The sequence below is a fragment of the Andrena cerasifolii genome, chromosome 8, assembly GCF_050908995.1.
Source record: "Andrena cerasifolii isolate SP2316 chromosome 8, iyAndCera1_principal, whole genome shotgun sequence".
Taxonomy (NCBI): domain Eukaryota; kingdom Metazoa; phylum Arthropoda; class Insecta; order Hymenoptera; family Andrenidae; genus Andrena; species Andrena cerasifolii.
In genome coordinates this window covers 5,125,501-5,145,257 of record NC_135125.1, presented here as the reverse complement: position 1 = coordinate 5,145,257, position 19,757 = coordinate 5,125,501, and the positions used below count along the sequence as shown (strand labels likewise).

At 37.7% G+C, this 19,757-nt stretch overlaps 1 long non-coding RNA gene across 1 annotated transcript in view; it reads right to left on the bottom strand.

Annotated features, from left to right (window-relative positions):
• Window positions 1-3,940: 3,940 nt before the first annotated feature.
• The window catches only part of LOC143372286 (uncharacterized), a 158,467-nt gene continuing 142,650 nt past the window's right edge, over window positions 3,941-19,757 (bottom strand). Inside the window, exon 4 of the long non-coding RNA XR_013086263.1 lies at window positions 3,941-4,061. This is a non-coding gene — a long non-coding RNA (uncharacterized LOC143372286). The remainder of the gene's footprint in view (window positions 4,062-19,757) is intronic.

Below are 19,757 nucleotides of genomic sequence, written 5' to 3'. Positions count from 1 at the left end.
GCAAGGGTTGACGAATGTGATTCGCTGCGGGGGACGACGCGCCCGTTTCCGTTAAAATTACGCCACTAACTACAACCCCTTGAGAGGCGGCCGCGGCAGCATCGATCCTCCCTCGGGGACATACCGTAATGCATCGGCATACTGCGTCGGCCGTGTCGGCTCACTGACTTATGAAGCTGGTTTATATTTTTCGATTCCTGCCTTCCAGCCGCGTCACCGTCTACCGCGTCCCAATTCTAGCGGGAAACAACTACACGCGCTTACCCTTTTGATTTACGGCGGGGAGGGATGGATGGTGCAGGGAACACGTTCAGGGAAAGAATAAGGAGTGGGTGTGTTATTGCTTTGAAATTAATGATTAGCCCCTCGGTGGGCGCGCTCTTCAGACTTGCATGAGTGGGCGCGTTGCGGCTTTTAGGGGAGAGTGGGGTAATTGGGAGCACCTAAGCAGAAAAGGAAACAGAACGAAAACTATGTGAGACAGGAATTTGTTTTTTATTTACAAACATACTTAAACTAAGGTGAATGTCACAATTTCTGCTCATGTCCCTATTTTTGATCATTTTGAATTTTTCTTATTATTATATGCGTTATGTTTGCACTGCAGTTGCAACAAAATAATTCTAAATTATTTAAACATTTACGCGAGTGTTGCACGAGTTTGGGGCTGTACATACATCGCTATTTTTCATGAGCAGAAATAAGGACATTTAGAGCATTATATATTTAATTACAAATTACTAATAGTTAAACATCTTGAAATATCTTTTTTAAATAGTTTTTGAATTGGTTGATTTATTATTAAAGAATTAATCAATTATTCTGCAAATTTTAATTACCAACAAATTTTTTACATCTTCTTTGTGACGAGTTACCTCTTAAATCAGCAGAAATTGGGACATTCACCTTATTTCTCTATAAACTACTGTAACGAATTTTGGAAGAATTTTAATAAATTAGATTACCCCATCCGATTTGATCGTCATTACCCCACGACATCAAAAGATAAAAAAGAATTTATTTCAGAGGTTAGAATCATGATTCAGGCGACGCTTTGGACACAAATTGTTGCTTAAAAAGTGCTTTATTTCAACTTGAAAAAAATCACAATTGTATCATTAATTCAACAGTAATTACATGCAAATTGAAAATGGACAAAATATTACTTGAGACATGATGAAAATAATAAATTGTGTTTACCGTGAATAGCGTGAGCGTCCTATATTTATTACTTTCTGTCCGGCGTTGGATACGACCTAAACTATTAGATAGTGGAGACGGAACATAGGTTTTCATTTATTAAAACGCCGTAACCATCGCGTTCGCGATTACCCCGCGTTCCAGTTTACCCCACTCTCCCCTACACCGCAATCGGAGTTCTCGTTGTTTTACCTCTAAATTTAGAAAATTTTCGGTCTCACAGAAGAAAATCGAAATTACATTAGTTGCTTAATATTATTTTATTCAATGAACATCGAATATTAATGGCGTTGAAGATAATAAAAAGGAAATTAGTCCACATGCATCTGCTGCTCGTTTTTACAGTAAATATACAGTAAATATAAAGTACTATTTTATATATTTTACAGTAAATATAAAATACTTTTATATATTTAAATAATTTTATATATTTTACAGTAAATATAAAATACTATTTTATATATTTTACAGTAAATATAAAATAGTATTTTATATATTTTACAGTAAATATAAAATACTATTTTATATATTATACAGTAAATATAAAGTACTATTTTATATATTTTACAGTAAATATAAAATACTATTTTATATATTTTACAGTAAATATAAAATTTGCGGCTAACTGCCGCGGGCGCGCCCACCGAAGGGTTAAGTAATATCATTTCATTTCCTATTTTAAACAAACGTCCGTATCTTGTTTAAGTAATGTGTTCATAGACACTTTCCCTCACTGCGGGCCACAAGGGGTGTTAGAAGCATTCTGATCGATATTTTCCAGTTAAAAAAAATCCGAAAATTGATGTCATGATAAAATTAGACCACACACGGCAAAAGCAACATTAGAAAACATTAACAGCTGCAATTATTGCGAACTGATACCGCATACACCACATTTCTGTGACCTAGCATAACCTGACTGCCACTTATTCGGAGTACTGCAACATTTTTTAATCGATAAAAAATTCGACGATAGCGAGCACTTCAAATCAATTTTAAACGAGTCTTTTTAATTAAAAACATCCAAAATTGTTTGAAGAAGGAGTACAAAAATTACCTGACATATGTATTTAGAGGGAGATAAAAATGAACGTAAGTATTAATATTTTACGCTGAAAGTTAGCGCCGAGAAACGACATTACTTATAAGATGATCAGATAGATACTATTTGAGTGTTTTGTCGTGATGCATTTTCTTGATTAATAGGAAATATAAATGATAATATTAATATTGGTCATAATTGGTTCTGCGTCACATAAGTCACTGATGACCCACAATGTTTATTGGGTTTCAAAATTTCATTCAACAGACAAAGGTTTCTCAGTTAGATTTTCAAATAAAACAGGAGAGAAGCACACCGAAATTATGAAAATTTTAAAGCAATTGTTACTTTTCTGCCGCTGAATATTATATCTAGTCAATTTTTTGTATAATCTACTTTTTAAGATACTATCAAAGGCCAACAATTTTACAGTCGGCAGGAACGTGTAATGTGGTTTTGCAGCACCGTAAGCTATATGTGAAACGTGAAGAAGATTGAGGGCGGAATTCTGCGAGGATGGTTTAATCTCGTTATTTTTTCCCTTTTCGGTTTCATATTGCGTGCTACATTGAAATAAATTTCGAAATTCTTCATTCATAATATCATATGAGAATACTTTTACTTGTCTACTTTTTTTATATAAAAAAATAGGTGACCAATAATCGCTAAATTGTGGTCTAGACTCGTTTTAATACGAAAAATCGTTTGGCAGTGCTGGATGGAAAATTACAATATTTAAATCAGCGAACTTTAAATGGGTGTTTCGCCCTTTTGAATCGCTTAACACCAAATGCAGGAAAATACATCGTCCATATTTTTTATTGCCCCACAAATGTATGTCAGTTTGATTAAAAAAAAAAAAATCGCTTTCAGAATGTTCCCTTGTGACATTCCCTTGTACTCGTCAGCTTCCACATTTTAAACCCGATTGCTTCCAAAAAGTGTCCACTTTTCCGGAATACCAGCTCGTCTGTCCGTTTGAAGTACAGATAGAGAGCACCTCCGTGTTTGGCCATTAAACGGTACGGTGAGGACCGTTCACTAACTTTTGACCAAGCGTGTTCTACTACGAGTATATTTTAATTCGCCAGTGTAGCGTATGAAGTAACTATTCGTGCTTCCATTCGGATTTAAAAATTGGTAACCGACAAATATTTCAAGAAAATACACACGCCTTGAAAAGCTGATAGATCTGGCAATGTGTTCTCATTCGTTTTTTACAGAAAAAGGAATAAAAATCTGAATCACGATCGATCCATCGAAAGCTACAGATCCCAGGAAAATAAATGAAACGAATGTTATCCCCGCGGTGTTCGTTAGGGTAATTATTTCACGAGTAAAACAATGAAGGTATGTAACGAAAAAATCGCGGGTGATGAAAGTTTTTCGCAGACCTATGGATTTTCGAACGCAGAGCGCGGAGTGTACTTAGAACCAGCATTAAAAACATTTTATCTCATTACAGCCGGTAGAACGGTACGAAAAATCCATTAACCCACCGCCGCGCGATCGAAAAATAAATCACCGAGGAACATCCCCCCATTAAATCCACCATAAAATCCAGTAGGTATTAACAAATCAGGAAAGTACTTCCTCGGCCTTTCCTTTTTCACTCAGCGGGCTTAAGAGAATTTAAGAACCGGCCGATGTCGTTCTGTGTTCCTACCAAGGGTTAACTCTACGTTACTCACCCTCCACCGGTATTTCCTCCCTTTGGAAGCTTCACTGTGCTCCTGCGCGAGTTCACATCTTCCTTCGACAGCTTCCGTGAACACTCGCGAGTTGCATTTCTTCTGAAACTGCTTCCGGCCACTGAGTCCTGTGTTAAAGAGTAGAGAATTAGTGTTGAGAATAAGGGAAAGAACTGTACCCATTTAGTGATTTCTGAGCTTTACACAAAAAGAAAAGTAGCATAGACTCTCTATATTTTTTTTCTTTCTCATTTTTTGCTAAAGTTCAGTTTGTGAGCTTTTAATTAAAGAGCATATTTTTTTTTACACTAATCATTCAAATAGTTTTCTCAAAAATAATGACTTTCGTTATCGAAGTAGGTTTGTAATGTTTATCAGAACTTACAATAGTGGAATTAGATATATTGCAGTAAATATCCCCTTAAATATATATTTAATGAATTCTGGGTAAAGAAAAATCTAATGCCAATCAAAATATAGTCAACATATTAATTTTATTGAAGGGTCCTTGTGGAAAACACTGTAAGTACCAAAATTAAAAAAAAGGAAGAAATTTTTATCGGAAAATATTCTGCGTGCCAATGATGATACTATACTATAGAATTTGATTTCTGTCACCTACAGTGTTTTCTACAAGGACTCTTTATTAATATTTGAACATTATTCGAATAATTAGGAGTATTCGAACATGAAATATTTTTTCCCACCCTATCGTGAAATTCTTTTCATATTGGCGCCTTCACAATTACAATTTGTTTTTCAAATAATGCATTTGGAACTTTATTAATCTTTGGGAAATTTATAAATTTTGCATTTTTTTAGTAGCATTTTAGATTAGCCCACAGTTTCCCCGAGTTGGAAATTAACTGACCATCAAAATGCCAACAATAAATGCTACTAAGGTTATGAGTATTATTATTGTAATTATTTTACAATCGTTATTGGAACAAGTACTTCAAATAAATAATTATTCGAATAAACAGAAGGAATAATTTCTTGCAAAGCGTAAATATTCATTATTCAAATAAAATATTCTAATAAAAATAATCTATTCGGATAATTACGTTACATGCGTACACATTTACGCGAAACTATTGGAAAAATACCCAATTCTGTTTCGTAGTCGATCTACGCTACTTCATTTTCAACGTAAAGTTTGAAACATTACTTATAAGCAGACATTTTTTGTAGGAACGTGAGAATACCAAAGGTTAATAAAGTTCTGTAAGGGTGGTATACTGAGGGCGACAATGGGTTAAAGATAGGGTAGTTGTTTTATTTTAATTGTAGACTGGTCTCTTTACATCTCTCTACCAGACTGGTCTGGACTTGTGATGCCAGATCGGGGTCGGGTTCCCTCGAGAATTTCCCCCACCTCGCGTACACTACACCGGAGCTGCGTGTCAGTGAGCTCGGCGCTTCGGAGTCCAACTCACGGACACGCAGCTCCGGCGTAGTGTGCGCGAGGTGGGGGAAATTCTCGAGGGAACCCGACCCCGATCTGGCATCCCAGGTCTGGCCTCGACTGCCCGTTGCGTACGTGACCCACCGCCGCATGCGAGTCCCGAACTTCGGTGATCGCTGTCGAGTACCGATCGCTGTTGCTAGGCGCTATTGGCGGGCATTGTTGCTATGCGCTCGCTTCGGAACGCTTGGGCCTACGGTACGGTCGTAGTGACCGCCTCACACACATTTTTCCAATTCCAAATTTTTAATAATCCTAGAATATTCGAATACTCCTAATTATTCGAATATTCGCATTATTCGAAGAAGCTATTTGTATTCGAATATTTATAGCGTAGGCTGCGGCCCTGAACTAGCTTCGGGCCTGGGGTTTTTCCAACGCCTGGCCAGCGTATGGTATATATGTAATGTGATGTATATAATATGTTTGTAATGTTCATAATGTAATTCACCATTAACAAATTTTAACATTATATCAAGTTTACAGTTCTTTTCATTATTTCTGCTTTAATTAATATTTTAAGTCATTCATTTCTAACTTTGAAATCTTTAAATATTGCCTCTTTTAGCGAAATTTCGAGGGCCTGAAACACCAGAGGGCGCTGAATCTCGTATATTACTTTTTAACACGAGCTCTTATGGGATGCTTCCACTCTATCTTATCCTCTTTGCTTGCGTGCACTAGCGTGCACGAGTAGTGCCAACCCGGCACGGTAGAACAGACGACGTCCTAACCTATGTATCTCTATTAATGTAACAATATACCACTAGTATCATCGGAATCGTGTGTCTCATTACATTCCCATACAACGCGTGGCATAACAGTCCACGTATCATGCGTCGAGTGCACACAATCCCTACCCACCTGAGAAATGGGGGAAGAACCAAAGCTGACCAGTACTCAAGTCAAACCGTAGACATTGGATGTTCAGACCTCGATAGATATGCAAGGGTAGGATTCGAGGGAGCCGCATACAGACGTTCTTCCCTGTACATTTTCCTCTTTCGCTCACAATTTCCTGTTCCTAGCCACCCTGTTCTTTCACCTGGCTCCCTTTCGCTTGCGCGCTGCAATAATTCTAACCGGAAAATGCGGGAATGTGCCGAAACCTTAACTTCATTACACCAGGGCGCTTTAATTTTAGCGGTCAGCGTTAGTGCACAGGAAGGGAGAGGGTGGAAGTCGAGGAAGAAGGACGAAATACGAGCGCCGCGGTAACGAGTGTTGTTACGTACAAACTACCCCTGCTGCGTGGCCAGAAAGAGAAGGAAAGTTCGAATTGCCGGCCAACTCTGCTCCACGGTTTTTATTTCACACTGGAACCCTGCACTTTTCACTGCGGAACGCGTGTTCTTAAATAAGCTCGGCGTCTTATGATCTCGAAATTAGGCACCCAGAAGCACATTAACGAGGGGAATACAAAAGCCTCGGTTGCTTTCTGCTTGAAATCTACGCGGTGGTATTATAAAATTAGTGATTGTGGCTTGCGTAATTTTGAAATTAACGTGTCCGTTGGGTTGAATGCTTGCAATGCTTAAATTGGGATCCGCTGTAGCAGGGGACTTTAATAATGCTTGAAGTTTGAATTCTCAGTGATTTGTAATTGTTAATTTAATTTTTATACATATCGTTTCTGGTCAATGTAATTACAGCTGATGTTTTCGAATATAAAAAATGGAAGAAAAAGTTCGTTGTTTGCCTCAGTGGTTTTAATAATTAGACCAGTTGCTTAACGAATGGAAATTCTCCCTTTTTTCAAATTTTTACTACTTAATGTATAAATTATGAAATATTTTTTAAATGGGGCAGGTGGTTTGAAGTGGTTACTAGCGACGTTTTAATTGCATTTTATATTAGTTAATTCATTTATTTTATTTATCTAAGAAGTCAAAATATACTGGAGAATTTCTTGGTGATATTCATTTTTTTTTTATTAATTACTCAACTTGGTAGGGTGTCTTACTTTTAGTCGGATAATTGGTGTTTGTACGACTATTTTTTGTATGCTAATTTTCAGTTTATTTAAAGAATAGTTACACAAAGCCATCATTAACGTACATGATAAATATCTGAAGATACTAGAGGCAATTCCTATTCCCACTGCTTTAACTTGCCTCTAATTTTCTGGTATACAAACCATGGGCATGAAATGAGATGGGGTTGAAAATAAAATTGTTCGTTACGTTACCTCTAATCCCTCCGCGATAAATTTCTCGAGTATCAGGGTTGAAACGACTATCTGTAAATATAAACCTAAATATGAATATTCACCTTGCACTGTGCACTGTTCATTAGCTTAAGTGAGTATTGTAAGTGAACACTGCCAACGCAGAGGCGCTAATTTTCTTACATTTCCTTCCTTTTCATAGAACCCTTCGCTTCTCTTTTTCCTCTACCCCGGCGTAGAATTAACTCAGAAATGTGAAGAAAAAAGGAGTAGACTTTTTTACGACAGGAACGTTAAAGAGAAAGCACATCGCCAGAGAAGGAGAGAGAGAAGGTGAATGGAGACAAAGTACAAGGTGCTGAACGACTAAAATTTTCTTCCACAATTTGGAATTTTATATTACTTCTTCTTCCTGAGCCCCATACATGTGCATTGCATAAAACGAATCCACTCCCTTCTAAAGTAAAATTTTCCGGAATTCTGACCCTTTAGGATTACTATGAGACACGCTTCGAGTTATATTATGATGTTAATCTCGGTGGACTTAAAATAAAACTTCCCAACAAATTCGAGTTCCCAGCTATTCTACTCCGAGGGCAGAAAAACCGATGCAAAATGTGAAACAGGGGTGGATTAACCCGACTGACCAAAGTTAACAAAACCTAACGATACTTCGTTGTACAGCTGCAATTATTAAGACAAGGAAAGTGACGAAGAATGGTAACACATAGCAAACGAATTAAGGGGTAGTGCCAGTAAAACGGCATTAAAACTCGTAAAACGTTTCAACACTTTCGAGGTTGTGGCAATTCCGTGTTTCGTTCAATCACGCGCCATTTTTACAAAAATCAGTATTCTTTAATTTCCTCGTGTACTTCCCGAGATAATCTTATATAGAACTCGACAAATTTCAGTGCTATTTTCTAAGTCAAAAATTGGCGGAGAAATTTTTCCAGCCGCGGAACACTTTTTTCATCAGAAGCTTCTTTTTTTTAGCTTTGGCACCGTCATTTTGTATTAAAAAAATTAGAAAAAAATTGTGATCATACATCAAGGTATGGACAATAAAGGCCTTCAAACAGATTTTGTATTCCATTCACTATATTCGCAAAAAAAATTGTCAAAATCAGGCTTGCCCTTCCGGGCTCGACAGTATTACCCCTTAATGGCAGCAACTATTATACAAAATTATAACAATTTTTTCCTGGGTCGTCTATAAGATTCTAAGGCTTGAATATATTTAAATTCTTGCTCAGAGGCATACCTACATTTTTTACATACAATGCCAAGGGAAATACCTTTATCTACGAGACACTGGCAATCCAGTCTTCGTGAATAATAGAAAATTTCCATCTTCGGGTACCATACATCCAGTATGCGTACATCATGCTACATAAACAGTACAACCATGGCTTCGCCGTGCGTCAGTGTGAGCGTGCTTTACATACTTTTTAACATACGCGGCCGCAGAAATGCAAACTCAGCCGCGGGAGAAACAAAACTGCCGGACATTACGCAAATACGCGTGTGCATCTTCCTAATAGATTCCTAACGAAAGCGCGCACTTTTAGCTGGCCAGGCTCCATTAACCGATAGTTATTTCGGCAGTATCATTTTAATTAAACTGTTAATTAAGGAGAGTGAAGAGCAATGGGCATAAATTAGAGAGGGGAATTAATTGCGTTCGCATCTGGTTGCGTCGGGAAGGTCTCCCTTGGCTGCGCAGCTCTGGTATCTGTGTTGCTGTTCTGCCTCCCAGCGTGCGCGCGTGCGGCGCACAGTCGCCCCGCCAAGAAAATAACTGACGAGAAAATATTTTTCCGAGCACTCTTTAAAACTAGAAAACGCGAACGCAACTTTGACGCGGAACGCGGGCAGCAAAAATTACCGCGGCCAGCGCCAGCCCGTAAATTACATTCCGGGATGTCATTACGTGTGCGAGTACTTCACAAAAGAGTAGCCTTTGACGGTGCAATGAAAGATTTTCAGTGGCTCTGGACTGTGTCATTATTACTACATTATTACGCGCGGTAATGCAATGCAGCCGAATCTTCCCATCCATTAAACTATTACATTCGCGAATTTAAATAAATGGCGGGAACGTAACGCGGTATGAATTTCGAATAAATTGGTGAAATCGTGTGCAATTTATTTTCAGCTTATCGACAGGTATTTAGGTGTAGGGGAGACCGGGGCAAAGTGAACCCCGGGGTAAAATGAGCTTCCTTAATTTATTCTTTAACAATAGAATGTATTTACAAATTTTGGTGACGTAATAAATGTATGTAATACGACAATGATAATTATGCAGATTCAGGTATCGAAAAATGGAAATTCATTTATAAAATTAAAATGAAGTTTTAGAGACTTCCAATTGTTTTTTTTTTCAATTTAGCTTTTTGGATAAATGAGTCTTAAATGTGTTATTTTAACTCCATTTTTTTCTGCGTGTTTATAACAAGCTTATAAACATACATGTACACGCGTTTGAGAAAACATTAATCCTAACATTATTAAATAATTAATTTTCCACTGAGTACACATTCGGGGCAATGTGACCGGGGTGAACTGAGCTGCAAAGAAAAGATGCGCGAGTGATGTGCGCGATAACTTAACCTGTCAGCTACCTGGGAAACGACGCGGCGTGGTGGTTCCAGCGTGCTCGCAAATAATTATTTTCAATATTTAATGTCTGGGTTAGGAGAAATATACATTGAATAACTAATGCAATTGTAAATACACATGTATTAAAAAAAATCACCGCTTATTAAGACATCAACAAAACTTGAAATTTCAGATTATGAGACGACGATACTTTTATAAGGAAACAACATTATTTTATACCCAAGACAGCGTATAAGAACTCTAACTTTAATAGTTTCACGAATATGATCACTTAATATATTAAAGGTTTAAAAATTATAACAGATTTTCACTAACAGTTAGAAACATTGTGGAATGAAGTTATGCTAAACATTTTGTGGTAGAACGAACTGTTATACTTTTGCTACAACTGAAAGAGGGTAAGTCTGACGAGTGCAGTGTTCTTTCACTTTTGCCCGAAACGTTTACGTTTAAATTTCACATTTTATGAATATTGAAACATTACCATTGCATACTCTTATTATCGATGTTCATATAATTCCATTTCTTTGCGACAATATTTTGACACAATATAAAATTTTCGGCACAAAATTTGTCCATACATCTTCTCTCTACAATTGCGAATCCATGTGAATTACATTCTAGAGTTTTGAATTTATATGCATTACATTCTAGAATTATGAAAATTATATCGAAGCTGCATGAATTTGTAATATAAACTACCTGCGCACTGACGCTGAAAGTAGGCGAATTAGTATATTTCTGAGCTAACCAGTTCTTCCAGACCATTGTCTTAAATATTATTATAATATAAAGCGATCGCAGGTATCAAAATGAACTTTTTAAGCGACTTGAAAAAGAAAGGGGTTGTATGTATGTATGTTACACGTATTATGTTTATCCGCGAATTTCTCCGTAACCACTGAACCGATTTTGGCGAAACTTATTGCATTCAGTTTGGCTTCGATCAACTTAGGTCGTGGAAAAAGAATTATCAAAATCGGTCCAGTAGTTTTAAAGTTACACCAAAATATAAGGAATCTGTTTCATTATAATACATTGTATGCGCGGACAGACAAAGGACGGAGTATCAGCAGGGTTGCCACCTTATCACCATATAAATCCCGGAGTGCCACACATTCCAACCCGGGGATTCGAATATAAACTCGGAGATGGAAAAAGCAAACAAACAGTTTTGTTCTCGAATATCCGGAAAACACATGTACAACTCTTTTAAGCTGAAACAATTCAGAACTTAAAAGTATGTTTGTTTAATTAATAACTTTTATTGTATATAAAATTGATACTGTTTTATAATACCACAATTTCTTATTATCGCATTTTTTTCTACAACCCCGAGATATTTCCAGTAAAACCGGAGCCCGGAGATTTGCTTCAAAACCCGGAGTCTCCGGGCTAAAACCGGGGAGGTGGTAACCCTGAGTATCAGGCGACCGAAAAACAGAGCGAGACAAAATATCAACGCGTCGTCTGTCTCGTACCGTTTCTTGCTCGCTTTCGCCATCGGCAAGAAAGGAGCGAAAACGATCGCTCGGAATCGTGTCCCCTCTACGTTGTAATATTATATTATATTTATTACATTATAATATATATTGTATATCATGTTATATATTATATATTATATTATTTAAACAAATGTAGTCATATAACTTAAATAACTAAAAAGTACAAAATAAAAAAAATTAAAGATTAAAACTGACTTAAAATAAAAAAGCTCTGAAAAGTTAAAAATAATTTTGTTCCTCATTTAATATACGACTCTCAATTTTTTTTAAGTCGGCGCCATATTTACACAGTGCAAATGACGAGGCGCCGACATAAAAAGATTGGGAGTCGTAGATTAAATAAGGAACAAATTTATGTTTTACTTTTTACCGCTTTTTTATTTTTTTGAGGTCGGTTTTAATTTTTTTTTATAACATCCAAGTCAAGACGAACTAGAGATAATTTGAGTGAACCACAATGTAGCAACAGTAAATGTAAAACCATGTACATGCATCCGTGACAGCGGCCGTCAGTGCTAAGAAATCCCAGTGGATCCAACGATGCATCGAGTAATTTCTTTCTCTGGTAGAACACAAGATTCTCGTACAAGGCCATCTCGCATAACATAAACCGTAACGCGTATAGGTAACGCAGGTACGGTCTCGTTTTATGAAGACGAGGTACGTGCAACCGAGAAATATGTTCAGCCGGAGCGCATTCCTTTTTGTCTCTCAAATGACTTCGTGCTTCAGAATACACGGTGCATTCTAATTATGAAAATAAATCATGCTGAATGGCCACCTAGAAGAAACACACCGGCGGCGAGCTTGCAAATTAAATAAGACCTTTAAATAAGGCTGTTATTTATCGCGAGCACTTTTAATCGAGCCTCTTACACGCTGGGAACGAGGATTTTACAACGAATGGACCGATGTTTACAACGAGTTTTACTTTAACATGCAGCGGTTGATATACAAGTATCAAGTTGAGGACTCTGTAAAATAAAAAATGGAACACTCTAGGTACTTCGTTTAATATAATTATTTAATCGAAGTAATTAGCAACCAGCTTCATTTTACGTGAATCCCTCGCTCTATATTGATAAAGAAATGAAAATCTCGTTGAAGATATTAATGTGAAATATTTTATAAATCACTAAACAGCTGTTTCCAATTGTCGTTTCTCTCGGTCAGCTATTTCGTGCAATGCGAAATATAAAGTTTTGCCAGGGGCACGAAGCTTTCGACCAGCTTAAACCCAGACTGTTAACAGAGCTTGCGGTAAACTGCCAATAAGATTCTTCGGTTTATTGCACAACCACATTTTGTCAGAGAACGTGACTCGGATTTCTGTATTCAATTTTTCCGTTACGTAACTCTGGATCGGGTTAGTGCAACACAATATTCTACGTTTAATGAATCACAAGAAACTCCCGTTTCGAACCATGGAAGAGGATGCCGTTGGCCGGGCAAATACTTGTTTTGCTTTCAATTATTACGTGTTCGAACAATTCTTCCTCGAGGGCACGTAGATTTACAACATTAATTACGGCATTAATTAAAAAATAGGCTTGCACGGGGAAGCAAAAGCTGTGTAATTAAACTTGCTTGCAATTATAAAATCCCTTTCGCACGAAAAAGTTGCTATTCCATTTATATTATTATTCGTTCCAAGCACGATATTTCGTTTCAGATAGAGACCAAACTACAATGCACAGTAATAACGGAAGGGGTAGTTTCCAAATAATACTAGTCGTAAAATTTGAATCACAGGAAAACTGTATCCTCAACTCCTATAACTTCGTTTGATTTCTCTTTTTCGATTGCCCACAGTTAAGACCTTCTTTATGAGTTTAAACAGAAGGGTGGGTTTACGATACAATTTGCTAAATAAATTTACAATAATAATGTCGGTAGAAGGTTGCCTCAAAGTTTGCAATGAAAGTACATACGTTCGGAAGTTATTTCAATTAAATTCTGTTATTCTGGAAGTTAATGTGAGAATACTTGAGTATTGCAACTTATTAAATGTACAGCTTTAGACGTGCTATTATATGAAACTTGCAATTCAACCTAGTATTATGTTGCAAGAACTTATGTACTTTCTACGTGTAAAGTGGTTCATAAAGAAACACCTTTGACATTTACAAGGCGCAGTTATTCAGAAAAGTAACAGTAGCATATTAAATGCAGGGGCTCGGGAGCTCCGGGGGTGGAGGAAGGACCACCCTATTACCGACTTCGATTCGTTTAAATTAGTCTCTACCAAGTTTTTATTATTTTCCATCGTAAAACGATTTTCATACGACATTTTTAACAGAGGATGTTCCTCTTATAAAAGTTTTTGTGTCAAATACAGGCCTCGCCCGCTAATTCCTTAAAACCGAAACTGAAAATCTGAGCACTGAATCGATTTGTGGCCAATAAAGGAATGTCAAGTATAAAAAGTGACAGACGAATCAGTGTTCGAACGGAGAACGAGAATACAATTGGAATTAGCAAAGTTGATTTCACAATCTTTGCGTGAGAATGTTTTTAATCTTTTTCGTGAATTAAAGGTACAATTGGAATTAGCAAAGATGATTTCACAATCTTTGCGTGAGAACCTTTTTCGTGAATTAAAGGGAATTAGCTTCTTTCATACATGAGTCATGTTTATGGGGGGGGGGTTATACATTATATATAATACTATGTAATATGTATAAGCATTAACATTAATGTATCGAACGATTAAACACTGACAATAAGAATAAAAGAGAAATCATTCGGCGTAGAAAATCATTTGCAAATCCAAGAGCAAATGTTACTAATTGCTCGATATCTCGAGTTCTATCGATCATAATTAATAATAAATTATACTGGGCGGTTAGTGTAAATGTTGTTAACATTATTTGTTATTGCAATAGCCACTGGAATGGATATTTTAGCAGAAAATCCATTTTTGCCAAAGAATTCGGTGGATTTCGCAATTGTAATTAACCGTCGACCTTGTTTTGATCGGGGGACATCGTTTCTCAAAGGCTAGATAAGGAGCTCACAGAGCTCCATGTACTCAGTCGCGCGTCGGTCCTCCAAGCCTGGAGGACCTCCGGGGACCCTGGAGCTGCCGAGCCACCTGGACCTTCTCGACTTCCTGGACTTCCTGGACTTCCTGGACTGGCTGGTGACCTGGTCCTTCCTCCACCCCCGGAGCTCCCGAGCCCCCTGGACCATTGGGACTTGCTGGACATGCTGGAGACCTGGTCAGGGTTTCAACCCTGGTCCTTCCTCCACCCCCGGAGCTCCCGAGCCCCCTGGACCATTGGGACCTACTGGACTTGCTGGACATGCTGGAGACCTGGTCAGGGTTTCAACCTTGGTTCTTCCTGCGGCCCCTCGCCCCCCTGGCCTGGGTTACCTTATTCGGTTGGTGCCGATGAAATTTTGGGGTTCGTTAAGCCATTTAAAATTTTATTATTCTGCCAAAGTCAAAACTGACTTCCCTCTCTATCTAATTGCTTTCTTCGATTGATTTTCATCATCTGTCCGATTTCATGCATTCCTTCCAGGATTTTTGAACGAGTCGTTCTATTTCGTGTATTTCTTCGATGGGTTTGCATGATCTGTCCTATTTCATGCATTTCTTCGATGGGTTTTCATGATTTCTGTTACTCTTTCATGCATCTCTTCGGGGGGTCTACATTCCCTGCTCTCCTTCATGTATCTCAACGATGGTTTTGCATGATTTATTCTACTTCGTGCATTTCTTCGATGGTTTGGCATGATTTATTTCTTTTCATGGATCTCTTCGATGATTTTGCAAGACTTCTTCCCTGGCACGCATATCACTGATGTGTTTCCTTTCCCTGCTCTCTTTGATGTACGTATCTCTACGATGGGTTTACATGATTTACTCTATTTCATGGATTACTTCGATGGGTTTTCATGATTTATTTCTTTTCACGGATTTCTTCGATGGCTTTGTATGACTTTTGTCACTCTATCGCGCGTCTCGTCGATGTGTCGTCATTCCATCCTCTTCTTCGTGTATCTCTGCGATGGTTTTGCATGCTCGTGCGTGCTCTGCTATTAGTGGAAATTATCCCGATCGGCACCAATTCATTAAGTTTTTTCTTAGTTTCCTTCCAGGTTGACCACACCATTGCTAATATAACGTAGTTGATTGTTTCAGCATTTCCGGTTCAGCCCTTCGCGGGGAAGAAACTTAATAAGATGATACCTACTTCTTAGAACAAAAACTAGTGAAAAGTGTTAGTGAAAGAAGACATCTAAGGAAGCCTAGGTTAATTTATTATAGCATGAAGTATTTAAGGCCCCATGTAAAATTGCGAAGTAGTCACTAAATCATCAACTTTGTTGCTCTTTTGTTGGCTCCTCATCTCCGATGAGGAGGTCGCCGCTGGTTCCGTTTTCGGGAGCAAGCGCCTGAGCATGGAATCGGTATGGGTCGATCAGTTTCATCCCCTGGTGTTCTTGTCGAAAGGGAAAAGTTTCGAGCGTAGGGGGTGTACCTTTTGGTACACTGCCTGCGTAAGTCACCCGGTCCGATTGCCCAATCTCCGTGTTAGACGGCTTGAGTCAGGTCAAGTATTTGCTCCTGACGAGTCGCATCGGAGCAACAGGAATCGTCTGGGAGGCGCCGAGCGCTTTTCCCTTTCGACTCGGAGAGCAGGGTGGTAGGGACTGCGCCACCCTATACTCCTTTCATGCTCACCGGTAGTCTTTCCTTCTTTCCTGAATTTCTTTTAATCGCGTGATTGCTTGGCAGTTCCCTAGATTCTACATCTAAACCAAAGAGACCGATGGAACTTTGTTTCCATCCATCTCTTTGGTTTAGTTGGCTTAATGTACAGGGAGATCGATGGAACTTTGATTCCATCTATCTCCCTACGGGTCTCAAAACGCAGCAACCTCCTCGCGGTGAGACCTGGTAATCGGTGAGAACCGAGCCGATAGCTGCGATTGTCAAATATTCTAGTCGGATATAAGAATTTCTGTAACTAGCAATCCTCCCATAAATATGACTCATGTATGAAAGAAGCTAATTCCCTTTAATTCACGAAAAAAGTTCTCACGCAAAGATTGTGAAATCATCTTTGCTAATTCCAATTGTACCTTTAATTCACGAAAAACATTAAAAACATTCTCAGGCAAAGATTGTGAAATCAACTTTGCTAATTCCAATTGTATTCTCGTTCTCCGTTCGAACACTGATTCCTCTGTCACTTTTTATACTGTCATATCTCGTAATCCTAAGAGTATCATTTTTATAACTATTAATTCAGAATAAATCTTATATCTTTTAGACAAATAGCTTGATACATTAAGTAAAACGACATATAGCTTCGAAAAAAAAAATGATTCGCTTAATCATGTAAAAACACCGGGACTATGTCATAAAATAAGATAATAAGGTTAAAATAGCTCCGACGACCTGTCAATTTCGCTATCTTTCGTGTATAGAGACATGGTCGCTCAGTGTGCCTATGGGTAGAGGGGAAGGGGGAATTAGCTTCCAGACGCGACCGCGTCTGTTGATCGACTTCAAAGAAAAAATTCGCAACCCTAATTCACATTAATATAAACCTTGATTAAGGGGACTAGGCAGTGGAAAAATCGAATTTTTTATTGCATTTTCCTAAAGTACTATCTTTTCTGAATAAAATGCCGCTTGGTTTACAGTAAAACTCGCAGAATTGTAGATTTGGCAGCTAAAAACGTCAAGCGGCAACCTATAGCGCACAAACAATGATGATGCGCTACCAAAATCCGGTGACTTCTTAATTTTCTTATGAAAATCTCGAATTTTTACGGGCCCTATAAGAGGTTTGCCCCGAAGTGACACATGTTTCACACATCCTGTAATTTTTTCCAAGTCGATCTGAACCTCAATTCGTTCGCAATCAGGGAAAAAACGAAGAGGAAAAAATATTCGAGAAAAGCGCGTTTAAAGTTTCTGGGCAAACGCGACGCTATAGGTTGCCGCTTGACGTTTTTAGCTGATAAATCTACAATTTTACAAATTTTATTATAAATCAAGCGGCATTTTATTCAGAAAAGATAGTACCTTCGGAAAATGCAATAAAAAAAATGGATGTTTCGACTGCCTAGTACCCTTAATGTACTTGCTTTGGGTGTTCTTGTTCTAAATGATTAACGATTAGAGAAGAAACAGCGTAGAACACCGATTCAATGGATCGCAATGAATTCCATTTGCAAGCATACTATTCCCGAAAGTTCAAACACATTGACGGTCAAGTGCACCAATTTGCATTCCATTTCCCAAGCTTCTATGAAATGCGAGACAATCGTCTCCCGCGTGCAACATAATTGTGGCCAAATACAATTTCATTAGTGCCATGCAGCTGCATTTGCCAGCGCTTTGATGATTAGCACAGCAACTCTGCTTAATGCTTTCCAAATTCCATATCAAAGAAGTTACATACTTCATAAAATTAAATCGTTACAGATACTGGCAAAGAGCAGGTCGCGCACCGCTTGTTTATTATAATAATAATAGCACTGATGATATAATAATATCGTAATATAATAATAAAAATTCCTAATTGAAGCAGTAGACATTAAGAATAATAACAAGAAGATAAAAAACATAAATACATATGCGAAAACAAGAAAGAGGAAAATAGCTGCGTTAGAAATTATATAATATACATATGTGAAAGTAATTGTAGAGTGCAAAAGCTGACGAAGGGCTGTACGAACCCTAAATGTGCTTAGGAAGTTACACCTGATTATAGAAACAAAATGTTAAAGAAAACATTTTCAGTTCTGAGGGGCACACTGAATATTTCAGATTATTTTCTATATGTATCACAGTTTTTAATATTCTTAAATCAGCTTATTGGTTTTTGAAAGGGAACTAGGTACTTTTGTGGCATATGCTTACAGGTGATCCAAGGAGGAATTTCGTGATCCATTATATTATGAATTTGAATCTGAATACTCGCAGCAAAAGCGTTTGTTCAGTTCACAGTGATTAATATAAAAATCCAATTAATCGAATAAAATTTCAATTGAAATTTCATAGGCATTCTTTTAACCCGGAAATGATTAAACAACTGTATTTATCAATTCACATTTCACATTTATCTGTACCTCCATTTAAGTCATGTCCCTTTTAAAAAATACTCCATTTATGAACGCCGAAGGGTTTAAGAACCCTGTAAAAATATTTTTCCCCGATGAAAACTGTTCGTTTTACACGGAGGTATACTACGCTGGGGGAAAAAGGTAGAATAAAGGAGATGGGGGAAACGAGTTTGAAGAAGAACGGTGAGAAAACGGTTCGAGGATGGGGGTGTTGTAAGCGGTCAGTTTAAACAATCGAGTGTCCTTTCAAAAACCTTTATCAAGACCTCTTGCAGGACTAATGGTCAAACAGCATTGTTTTCGACGTATTCCAGCAGCCGTTGCGAAATTTTAAGAAGGATAAGGGAATGTAAAAGAAGATTTTAACATTAACTTTCAATGTTATAAACAATTTTTGCGGCAAGTATTTCTTACAAATATCTGCCGATCCAGAGGTGTACATTTACGCCTGAAATTTAGCAGTGACCATTACTTTTTATACACCCTGTTAATAAAAATAAATATACAGGGTGAGTCAGGATGGGTGGGCATAGGGTAATTTGCTCAAAGATAAATATGAAAATGCCTAGTAATTTTTTGGGGGGTTTTGAAAATTCGACGAGCATGAGCGCATTTGATTAGGGGCCTGCAAAACTTATCACTGATATCGTACAACTGCGAGTGAAATGACTCTTCGTGTACAAATAAGTCGAGATTGTGCAATAACTTTCTTAGAAAGGAGCTTTGTTCTCGAGAAAGTCGATTTAAAGGTAGAAGCGATTTTTAGTCAAGTGCACTCGTATTCGATGGATCTTCAAATTCGATTTTCTCGAAAACGAGGAATTATATTAAGAAATTTTATTCTACACTTTCGATATATTTTTGAACAAGGAAATACCCTATGTTCGGTTATACCTCCTGCCCTCACCTACTCTGTACAGTAGATACTTGCCTTAATCTACTGTTCCTGCATTGATTTCCCTTTTCCTCTCTC